We start from the raw sequence: 12,182 nt of genomic DNA on the forward strand, positions 1-12,182 counted from the left end.
AAGAACCCAATCTGCATGTTCCTTCAGAGCTTGTGTTTCAGATCCATACAATAATATGGTATTACTTTCTGATGATAAAATGTAAGAATGTGTTTAAACGAAAATTTCCCATATTTATAGGCTAACATTTTTGCCTGTGATATCAATGTGCGCAGTTTGTTGTTTAGGTCCAGAGTATATATATCATGATCTGGATTCCAAGAAATGAAGAGGCCCAAATATTTATATTGGAAGACAACCTGTAGTTCTTTATTCTGTAATTTCCACTTATATCTGGTTTGTCTGGTGCTACGTCCATTATTACAAACGAGAATCTGAGTCTTTTCAGTATTAATCGATACATGATTTGCATGGGCGTAAGCTTCAAATTTAGACAATAAGTTTTGGAGGCCACTCGGTGTTTGAGACAATAAGACCAATTGTCTGCACATAAAAGCCAAACAATTTCCTGATGACCAAGCTTTGGGGCATGGCTTTGACTAATGTTTCACCCATGTCTAAGATGAAGAGGTTGAACAGTGTTGAGGCCAAAATAAACCCCTGTTTGAGTCCTCTTAGTGTGGAAAAAATTGAGGATAAACACCCATTGTGAGACAATCTGACTTGCATTGTGTTGTCAGTATGGAGATGCATAATCAATGCAAGTAGCACAGGTGGACATTTGAAATGTTGCAGCTTTCGATATAATAGGAGCTGATCAATAGAATCAAAACCCACCCTAAAGTCTACAAATGCCATGTATAACGGAAGCTTCCTTTGTGCAATTTGTGCTTTGAGCATTATTGAGTGTGATGTTATCAGGTGATGTGTCCAGAGCAGCTACAAACCCTGCTTGGATGGGTCTCTTAGATGACACTTTAGAGTCCAAGCATTTAGGTCTCTCAGGATGAGACGACTAAAGATTGTTCCCGGGGCATCCAGCAAAGCTATTGGCCTATAGCTCATTGGAAGATGCATATTGGTAAAACAATCGAATGTTTCCAACATTGGGGCAACCTTTGTGTGCGGATAATAGCTGTAAAGATGTCAAACAGAATGGAAGCCCAAAGTTCAGGATGTTGCTTGAACATGTGTTTATAGAGACCATCACGTATTCTGTCAATGTGGAAACAAATGTCATCTAACTGAAAATCAAGGGGAAATGATTTAGCGACATCGAAAGAGTCAAAACTGCAGTCTCCTGAAACAATAGAGTATAGCTGAATGTAATGTAAAATCCACTTGGCTTCAGGTACCCCATTGGCTTGGGCGATAGTTTGAGAACCATGCTATGTTATGTTATGTTATGTTAAGGACATTTATGTGAGCGCGCGTACACCAGAGGGCATCTTGGCGCTGAGGAGGGAAAGCGTGATTACGAAACACAGCTAGAAAAGCAAGGTTTTTAATCCTCAACGGAAGCAAGGTGATCAGAGATGTCACGCAAAGGAATAGGAAGGTAGTTCCACGATCTTGCAGCAGCAACTGAAAACGCACGGCCACCCTTACGGGCCAACTTAAACCGAGGCACAGCCACCCGCCGGGTGGTTAGAGAGCAAAGAGTAGGAGTGGGTTGGTAGGGAGTGAACATTCTTTGCAGATATTCTGCTCCCATTCCACAGAAGGACTGGTGTACTACACACATGGACTTGTACTGGATCCGCTGGGCAACAGGGAGCCAGTGTAGTTGTCTCAGCAAGGGAGTCATATGGGCCATGTATAGAATGATTTAATATTGCCCATATGTTTGCTGTGTTCTTTGAAGAGCATATAATATTTGAGCACCATCAGACTGTTAAAGTAAGGCCTTCTGATTGCGTAGACAGTTCTTATAGTTGGTGCGTAGATGTATTAACATATTGGTTCTTGGCTCAGCAGGATAATTTAGGACTTGCTGTTTTTGCAATCTATGCAGCGTTTTTCTCAACTTTAGTTCATGACTATAAACATGAAGTTTTGGTTTTGACCTAACCTTTGTATGCGTATCACATTGGAACAATTGCATCAGATCACTATATGCCAGGTTATGAGAACCACCTCCCATGTTATCTTTGTCTAACTCATGGGCAAGGAATAAACTAAAGGTTTTGATTGTATGCTCCGACCATCATAGTCTATTCTGCTGATAATTCACCAAAAAGTGACCACAGGTAAACATATAACAGTTAATACAAATAGATGAAAAATCTTCTGCTGTGTTTAGTTACCCAAAAATCCTTAAGGGATGTCTAGGGCCCGAAAACGCAAGGAGCCCCTAGTGCGGTACTGTGAATGCTATTTGCGCACTGAAATATAGTTGCCAAAAGTGGCAACACAGTCATAAGAATAAGGGAAACAATGTTTCCCAGTACTGACTACCAGAAGGGCAAGTCAGTTTCTCCATAACAGATGAGCAAACGCCCTTTGGGGCACAGCTGAAGACTGTGCTTCACTGGTAGAAAGTCAGGACAGCAGACTGAAACTAAAGAAAAAAGTTGGGGGTCCACAAATATAGAGGTAAAATAGCAGCACATGACATTTTACCTTAACAAGGAGAGGTGAAATCCTTCCCACTAGTGGAAGAACTGATGGGGAGAGGAATCATGAGCTACTCGGTATTACTACTGAACACCAATATTTTGGGCTCATTACACAACACTGTCAGAAAACACTTCCATGGGCACTTCGGTTCCTCGCCTTCACTGCTGCCGCATGGATAGGGTAACAAAGAATGTTTCCACTAACGTATAAAGCTACTTTGCGTTCCCCTTCTTTATTGTGTTACTGCAACTTCTTCTGCTACTATTTTCCATTTATTTATTATGTTGCTTAATTTAATTTGTCTGGTTTAAGAAATATTAGCCAAAGGTGTTTATTCTACCTTAAGAATGGGTTTCTTAATAGGTTCCACATTCTTTCAAAGCTCTGATCTGTTTCTTAGCTTTATTTGTGTGTTTTATCAGGTTTGCTATACTCGGACTTGTACATTTTAAATTGTCCATTTTGTCCTACTATCAGCCCAGATAATTTAAGATCGTGTTTCAAAACCTAGACTGGTTCCTGAAGCTTAAACTGGGGCAGTAATAAGAGAGACTTGAAGGCAGCTGTTCACTGTATTGGTACAGACCTACAACAAAGAGTTTCAAGGATTGTACAGGTCAAAATAAAGAAAGGATTACCTTAGCATGCAGCAACTGCAATGCTGTAGGGCAGAATAGGTGGCACGCCTTGCAAGCCCTGCTGAGGATCGGCCACTAAGCTCCTGGGAGGAACGCATGCCATCCCATGGATCCCTAGGCCAGCCTGGGACACCGTGCATTGGCAATGCACTTGATGATCATGCTGCTTCAGCATTGCACTAGGTGAAAGATATAAGTACAAGGTGGCGCGGTGGCATCTAACTCCTAGTGCTGAAATGGGTACCCACTGCCACTGTCGACAGTCATAGCATTAGCATAGGCAGCTTTTGGTGCCTGGGTGAGCAGGCATCTTGTGACAGGCTACTGGAATTTGAAATGATTCAAGGTCAGTGGAAGAAATGAAACTTTTTTTAAAGGGCCATTAACATCACAACAAATTAGCTCGAGATGCCAAGCATAGACTGGGAGCTGTACGTAATGTAGTGACCTTTTGTGATCTGCAGCAGTCAGTTCTTTCCCATCTTGAATCCATCGATGATGTATATCCTTATCAATATCTCTGGGATATAAAGATCAAAACAATGGTTTGAGATAGACCTGCCAAACTGAATACCAAACGTAGATATATTGAATAAAGCCTGCAGGGTCTCTATCACAATGTTCCTTGGTCTTATCTGTTAAAACATTGCCCTATAGATCATAGACGCTTTATATCATACTTGTGCTTAAATATATTTCCCACGTTCGAGTACACTGGAGCTTGGAGGGATATTTGTTGTGCGGACAGGTGATGTTGCCTGTGCAAATGCACAATTGAAACTTCTCAACATATCCTCACCTTGTGTTCAGTGCTAAGGGCGAAATATAACAAGAGATATGGGAGATACATATCGTCTGAGGCTGGCTGGGAGCCAGACCAATTTTGAAGCACTGTGTATTCTGCCGAATGCCTTGCTATTGTTGCTGCCGAGTATTACATATGGAAGGAAGCGCTTGTTGTATTCATCAGTATGATTTAGTTCACGACAATAAGCTTGCTGTAAGTTAAATTAAACAGTAATTCTGAATTGTGTCTGTTTTTCTTCATTTGTATAATTTGATTTTTTATTAAGTGTTTTTTCTATGTTGTGTAGTGCTGAAGGTTTTGTATAAAGCCAATGCACACTTAATACATATATAAATAATAAAAGTAACAAAAGTATCTAAATCTCAGTGTCAACTATATTGATTTTTGTTGGGGAAGGTGCATCAGATTGACACAACCCTTTTTCATTTTAAAGGAATTGGTTATTTTACCATCCAATCCCGACCTAAAAACATATTCATTGCAAGAATAAAGGACACTTATGTGCATGGAACATAGGGGATGGAGTTTTCATCTCTCCCACAGTTGCATCCTGGGATGTCAATAATAACAGTAAATACATATATTTTCCTTAAAGCAGCATTCCTCTGAATGAAAAGATTCAATCTCAATGCCTGCTCGACAGTACTTACGACAGAGTGGAATGCAGCTTGTTGTTGACTAGTTAAGTAATTCTCATTGATCCAGGTTTGTAAATGTTCCAACTATACTTTAGCATACTTTTTATCAGTACTGTCCAGCAGCGATATTGGCCTATAATTTTGTGGATTGGAACAACCCCCTTTCTTGTGAATCGGAACAATCTCTACCTTCCTCCATGAATCTAGTATGCATTGTATTTTGACAACATCAACAGTCGAGCCAAAATGGGTGCCCATATCATCGGCTCGGCTTTCAACAGATCAACCAAGAGTTTATCATGGCCTGGCTCCTTACCACTGATCTGGACAAGTAGGGTCAATTAATAAAAAAAAATGTAGTAGAATCTTGTTCCTTGGCAACCCTTATTAATTCAACCCATTTATCAGAAGCAAAGATCTTTTTCTGTCTAGCAATAATCATTTTGTGATGCCTCCTAGCAGGGAGAACTTTAAAAATATCATAATTTGTTGTGTTTTTTAGGGACCAAAGTAAGGATTGCTTTGCTAATTTACATTCATGACCAAACCAGTCCCCGTTTTTTTAATACCATTCTTTCTTATGCACACACCTCATTTCGTCAACAAGGGGGTTGGTGTGTTACCGTGTTATGAAAGGTTGATGTAATCTAATCTGGTCGGGGACAGAGTGCCTGTCATGCCTGGGGGAATTTCAACTGGTTGATGGAAGCTCCTTCGTCCTGTCTGAAATCATTCAGTGTACTACACCATAAAACTACTGTGACCAATCTATAACAAAATATGAAAGTGCCCAAGCCATGCCCCTTTGTGCGAGACAACTATTCAACCAACGGGTTGCACGCACCCGTGCACGCGCACACTGATTGCGACAAAGTGCCTGTCGTGCCTGGGGGAAGATCGGCTGGTTGATGGAAGCTCCTTCGTCCTCTCCGAAATCATTAAGCGTACCACACCTTGAAACTACTTGGACCAGTATTTCACTTAATACTGACAGTGGACACTTTAATTAGTTGTAATAAGTATCTTGTACTTACTTTGAACTCTCTGTTATACCTTAGATCGATAACAAAATGTGAAAGCGCCGAAGCCACGCACCTTTGAGGAGTAAACTATTTAACCCACATTCTGCATGCCCCCTTGCGCGTACACGGAGTGCGGCAGAGTGTCTGTTAGCCTGTTAGCCTGAGGCACGGGCTGGCTGGTTCTGTCTTTCTCTTCAATACTCGTATGTATTATTAATTTGTACTTTACATCCTATTTGTACTTTATTTGTTGTTATTCATCTGGTATTGTCTGCAGTACGTGGTTATTTAGGTCTGCCGACACAGTAAGAAAAAACAAATATGAGAAAGAAAATGTCTCTCAAAAAGGATGTCATAGCTGAACTTGTTACTCTGCCTGCTATGCAGAGAGCCAGCATTGCAAGAGCAGCTGCAATGGTGTTACTGCTCTCTCCCAAAATGGCGCAGAAAATGCTTGACTGTGCACAATTGTGCGCCAAAGAATTAAGGGATAAAATCATACCCTTAAAGGTCAATACAATAGAGAGTAGTATTGAATCCTCCCAATCCCTCTATGCAGAAGATCATGAAAGAGAGAATTTGGGGAACATTCCTCTATCAGAAATGGATAACAGGCAAGTCAATCTGAGGAACAGTCAAAGCCTAAACTGTTCCATTCTGAATACGCCCCCAATCTTTCATACTAGAGAAATCTCATTGACGGGTCTATCTTTACATGAGGTAGAATACGAACGTAGAATGGTCAATTCGACAAACCAAGGGAATATGAACAATTTTGTTCACCTAAGGATTCTGTCGACTGGACTCACATGTGGAACTAAGGAATCAGACTGCAGCCCTAAACGAGGTTCTGATGCCTGTGGGTCTGGTTGCAGAAAAGTTAGACGCGTGTCTTCAAAAGGCTTTACTTCTTTTGACAAGGGAATTGCAGCCCATTAAAGAGCTTGCTCCAAAAGAAGTAGAAGTGGGGGAACAAGTAAATAGTGATAACAATGAAGAGCTTGAAATAGAGGAAGTTATTAATTTGGACTTGCCTCCTACCGATTTGCTGGATGCTCTGAAATTTTATGTAAAATTGTCCCAAAAAAACAAACAAATAACTAAATAAAATGTGCTCTTGCACAGACAATTTTAAATAAATCGTCACAGACATGTTTAAGAGATAAGGGCCTACGTAATCAGATAGAAGAAAGTCTTGATGAGGAGGTGAGATACCAGCCTCACGCTGTGGGTGTGTCGGGTGTGAGGGAACAATTAAGTGCAAAGCCCCCAAACTCTATGTCAGAGAGACTACAGATTAACCAAGCAACACAAAGTGAATACCAAGAGGGCTCAAGTAGTCTATCAGATGCCCTCAAGAACAAAAGAGATACAGGTAGGATTGGTTTACACCGAAAAACCATTGAGTATGGTATAGATGATATTTTTGATATCTTTAAGAATTCTGCTGCTCCTTCAAGAACAATTACACCAATTTCAGTAGGACCTACTGTTCCAAAGGATGAAGGAGGCTATCATAGATATATTTAATGGTGAGAAGGGGTTGAGTGATTTCTAGCCTAGTGCCCACAAAATGAGATTTCAAGGCACAAATGATCGAATGAAATGAAATATCATTTCAGCTTCATCCGGAGAGAGTACGGAACCTCGTGCATTTCTCACAGAGACAATCCCATATCTGAACAAAGCCAATAAGGCATTAGGGGTGAGAGGATTAACTCTGGATAACACACTCCCAATGATAGAAAGACCTAGGGCCTCATTACACGGAAGGCGGTAACCATAGGGCTATTAGCGCCATGGTTGCCACCAGTAATTTACCGACCCGACATGGTGAATGGCGGAATTACCGCCCCATTCCAAGGTTGGCGGGCCATAATTCCCCATTCACCATTGGCCCTTCCCCATTCCCATTGAGCCCCTATAGGGAAGGTGGCAATTACGGTACCGCAAATTGCGGTACCGTAATTGCCTCCAAGATCCCTTTGCGGATCCCATCCTTAACGGCTGTAGGGACCAGCAAAGGGACCTCGTAGTAGGGCAGTAAGGGATTACCGGCAGCTGTGCCCTTACCGGTGCCGGTAATCCCTTACCACCATCCGTGTAATGAGGCCCCTAGTCACAAAAATTGGGTTTGGATGAAGCTGCAGTAAATCAGGTAATAGAGAGTATGCTTAAGAATAAGAACGTAAGTGAAGGTGACGGTAGGACTCAATACAAAGTTCATTCTCGGGGAATCAGCGTCAAGGATGATATCTCTGGTGGAGAATACCTAAGATTGGAGTCTATGGGGGCTAAATTGGATCAGCTTGGTGAGGGTTACACACAGGAATCTGGGAAATATGAGGAAACTAATACTAGGGCACAGGAAATTAAGAATTAATTGTAGATCGAAAAAGATCTAAGACTTCTGGCATTTCTAGATGTGCCAAGCTTAATAATGAATGATTTGTTTGGTGAGGGGGGCCTTACTCTCTAAATAGAATGTGCATTCTGTCATTGCTCGTGGATAATCCATAGCTTTGCCTGATCTCCTTGGCAGAAATAAAGCTGGTTGAGTTCATTCACCAACAAAGGTTCCACTAAGTCAGACTAATAATACCACCCCCTCTTGTGCGATCTTTGCTCCTAATGGAGGTAGAATCTTTACAGAAAAGAGGTTTTAATATTACCATCTTTTTATCCCCACACCCCTATTAATAAGAATAGCAGGGGGAAAGTGAATCCTGCAGTATTAGTTGGATTAAGTGAAATGATTATGCTGGACTTGTCAGCTGGACAGGTGCCCAAAAGTATAGAAGTGCAACATTGGAGATGGTTAGCTATGTCTCTACGAGATTCTATCACACAACTAAAAACCCCTTTAGCTCATTGGGAATCCTGTGACTAGTCTCCTGGAATGCAAGGGGTCACACTCACTTGGTCAATAATGAAAAGCTGATTGAAGAGTTGGTACAGTTTGATTTTATATTGTTGCAAGAGACCTGGGCAAGAAGGAATCTGGTATGGACGGTTTTGATGTTTTATGCCTTCAGGCCACTTATGGTCTACAGGTTCATCCAAAGGGGGGTTTACTTTTGGCTCATCGACAGGGAGTGGCAATCCATAAAGTTTTGGATTGGAAAATTTCAGATTCTATCCTGATTGTCACCTACTGCCTGGATAGGTCTATTGGGCCTCTCTACCTTTTGATTGTAAACGTTTACTTGAACCCCCTTAGACTGTGGAGATAGTCACCTTGAAATAGTGCTACGAACTGCGAATAGGATAATTGATCAATGGCTGCATGAATTATCATAGCAGGCGATCTTAACGCAGACTGCAATCAGGATCCTATGGGTGTAGATGAGTCCTTGGCACATATGGGAGATGTTGTATCCTTTAATGGAATAGAAGGCACCAGGGAGCATTATGGTTCTATTGTGCTACTAGCTGGGACTCAAGCTTGTTGACAATAATGTTCCTACCTGGACTGCAAGAGGGCTCTCCTCTGTGATTGATTATATTTTTATTTCTAGTCAACTGGGTGACAATCTGGAGACTTTTCAGTTGCTGCCTTCCTTATGCAGTGACCACTCTATGCTCACTCTGGACTTGGTGTTTAAAAAGAAAGAAAAATATTAAAGACTATAGTGAAGATATAAAAATGAATGTAAGAGGTAATAGCGTTAAGTGGAATGAACAGAAAACTCAGAAATGTGCTAAATATATGTTACATGACTATGATACTAATCAGTGGAGTAACTTTGCTGAAAATGTTGGGGGGACATGACAACTGATGGAGAGGGGTGGGGTGAAGGGAGGGTGTAGAGTGGCTCTGAGGGATAGTTTCGGCCAAATTGTTAAGACATTTTTGGACGAATGGTAGATTTAACCTAATTCGGTCACCACCATTAGTTCAAAGCTGAAGACACCGAACATGAAGAGCAGTGATTGCAGGAGTGGCCCCCTAAGGCCAAGTTCAGTATGTTTGGCTTTGGCAGTTGCAGGGGTGTCCCCTCGCTTACTCTGCATTGGTTGCAGGGGACCCAGCAAAATAAAAAGAAGAAAATGGACGATGTAGCGACAGATCCGACCTGCGTTAAAGGGATGGATCTGACGCTGCAGGTTACAGCAGAGGCAGCGGATGGAGAAAGGATAAGTGGGGGGTTTATGGGTGTACTGGTGGTTCGAGGGGACATGAGTTTGGTTTTTTGTACCGAGGTAAAAACGTTTTCGCAGCGAAAATGACTATGGTTAATTCCGCAGTGATTTTGTACGTCGGTCAAACAACCTAAATCCCTGAGGGATAACACTAAACTACTACACCACAAGAGTCCATTGCTGACGCTCTGTTGTAACTTTCATAAGACTGGTGACATATCTTTAAAATTCTATTGGGCTCCCACACATCAGCCGGCCTGCCATGCACCCAGTGAAACAACATAACATTCACAAACTTAATTCCACTACAACATACAAACAATGCATTATTTATCATTCTTTCAGAGACAAAAGTCAACACACATATGCTTGCACACACTCTAACTCACACACAAATGCACCCAGCACCTCCACTGACATACACTGTGTACACACAACATTTATATGTACATTTACAATAACACATGTAAACAGTGGCGCAACGTCCATTGTGCAGACCCAACTTTATCACCCCCGATACCTAAAATTTTGGGCTATGTTGACTTGACCTAGCTGAACTATAAAGCCATGCCCGAAAGGACCAGATTCACTGGAATGTCAGCAAATTGCCTGATTTTTCCTTTCATTCAAAGGCAGAAACCATTAGTTAATGCAGTGCAGTTGGTGACCAAGTATAATTGGTATAGATTTTTAAATGCAATATATATCTAAACTTGGGTTCTGCACAGCACCTTATATGTCTACGTGCTGATAGATTTTTTCTACAAGATTCTTACTGATTAGAATTAAGGTATGTTTTCCTGTGTTCAGACGGCTCCACGCAGTGGAGTACAGAGTGGGAGAATCGCAAGGGGGTGGTCAAGCTGCCCCCACGTAGCTCTTTTAAGAGCCAGACCGGGACATTTGTCATTGGAACACCTCTCCCATTAGGCACCTAAAAGAGGGGGCCCAACGAGAAAAGTGTCCCGCTGGCAGGACAATGTGTGCTGAGCAATTTACGCTCATGGTCGTGGCAGCGGGACACCTTAACCGTTCTGAATGGTAGAGGTGTCCCGCTGCCAGGACAATGTCCCAAGGAGCTCCAGGCAGCAGAGGGTCCTCACGTTGCTCTGTATCAACGGAGTATTACAATGTGAGCCATTAGGCACTGACGTGAGGGAGGTGGGTACTATTAGCAGGGACTTTTGTCCCTTTTAGAAATGGGAATGGGAGGGAGTGATCAAAAGGGAGAAAGGTGCATAATGTTGCATGCTTTATGAAATAATGACTTTGGGCCTCATTACGAATCCGGCGGTAACCGTGACAGAAAAACCACCAGGCTACCGCCGGACCCGTATTACCATTCTGCCTCTGTGATTCCCAGAATCACCGGGGCATTACGACCCCGGTGACCCCGTAATTCCGGAGGCAGAATTATGTAAGTCCCCATTCCCATGGAGTCCTATAGGACTATGACAGAGCCAGTGTTTCCATGTCCGCCTGCAGGCGGGTGGTGTTAAACCCGCCAAGTCAGACCTGGCGGGAGTGACACCTGCCACCAGCAGGACTCTGAATCAGCCAGTCCGGAAAGAATGGTGGCAGCATTTTTACCACCACAGTTCTTTCCGGACCGTCAGGGTCGTAATGAGGCCCTATGGCTTTAAAACCCAAGGAGGATTTGTTAGGCTCACATTAATCTGCATGATGCTTTTGTGACTTTGCATGCAGAATGGGGAGAATGAAACTAAAGCCATACTCCCATTGCTCAACATATTTCTATGACAATGTAAATAGTGTGTGGTTAGTTTACTATGAAAGGCTAGTTTATTATGTAATGTGGTTTGCTTCCAATGCATTGCTATAATTACATGTGTGTTATATGTATTGTATAAATATTAGGCACATGAAATGTAAAGCAAAACCTCAATAAATATCTATATCAACTGAGCCTGGAAATATGTGCACGGTCGCTTAAATTGTCCAAATCCCAGGTTCACCCTTTAACCAACTGTGTGATCCTGAGCAAATTATTTAATCACATTGTGCCTTATCTGCAACTCAGTAAGTGATTCTGATTCACTTCAAAGCTTAAGTTAATGTTCATGCTATTATAATGGTAAATCCTAATGACTATAGAGTTGATCCACATATAACAATAGTGCAATTTAGGTATTTTGTACCACAAAGTTATTTGTCACTTGGCTTATTTATGGCAACTTATTCTAAAGTCACTTCCATGGTGCCTCCAAGTATCAAAGACTGATGATCTGCCTTGCAATGTCCTTTTCTGTGAAGTCACCTCTGTTGGTGCAAACCCTATGCTAATTAGGAAGTTTGCATGTATTTTGCCTCAGAGGGCTTGGACAGAGCTCCCCAACAAACATACACGAACACAATTTAAAATGATTTTTAAAAAAAGTACCTCTGCTCTGTTTTTAAATGCTGCCCGGGCCAC

Source organism: Ambystoma mexicanum, chromosome 4q, assembly GCF_040938575.1.
Source record: "Ambystoma mexicanum isolate Mex_15411 chromosome 4q, UKY_AmexF1_1, whole genome shotgun sequence".
In the NCBI taxonomy this organism is placed as follows: Eukaryota; Metazoa; Chordata; class Amphibia; order Caudata; family Ambystomatidae; genus Ambystoma; species Ambystoma mexicanum.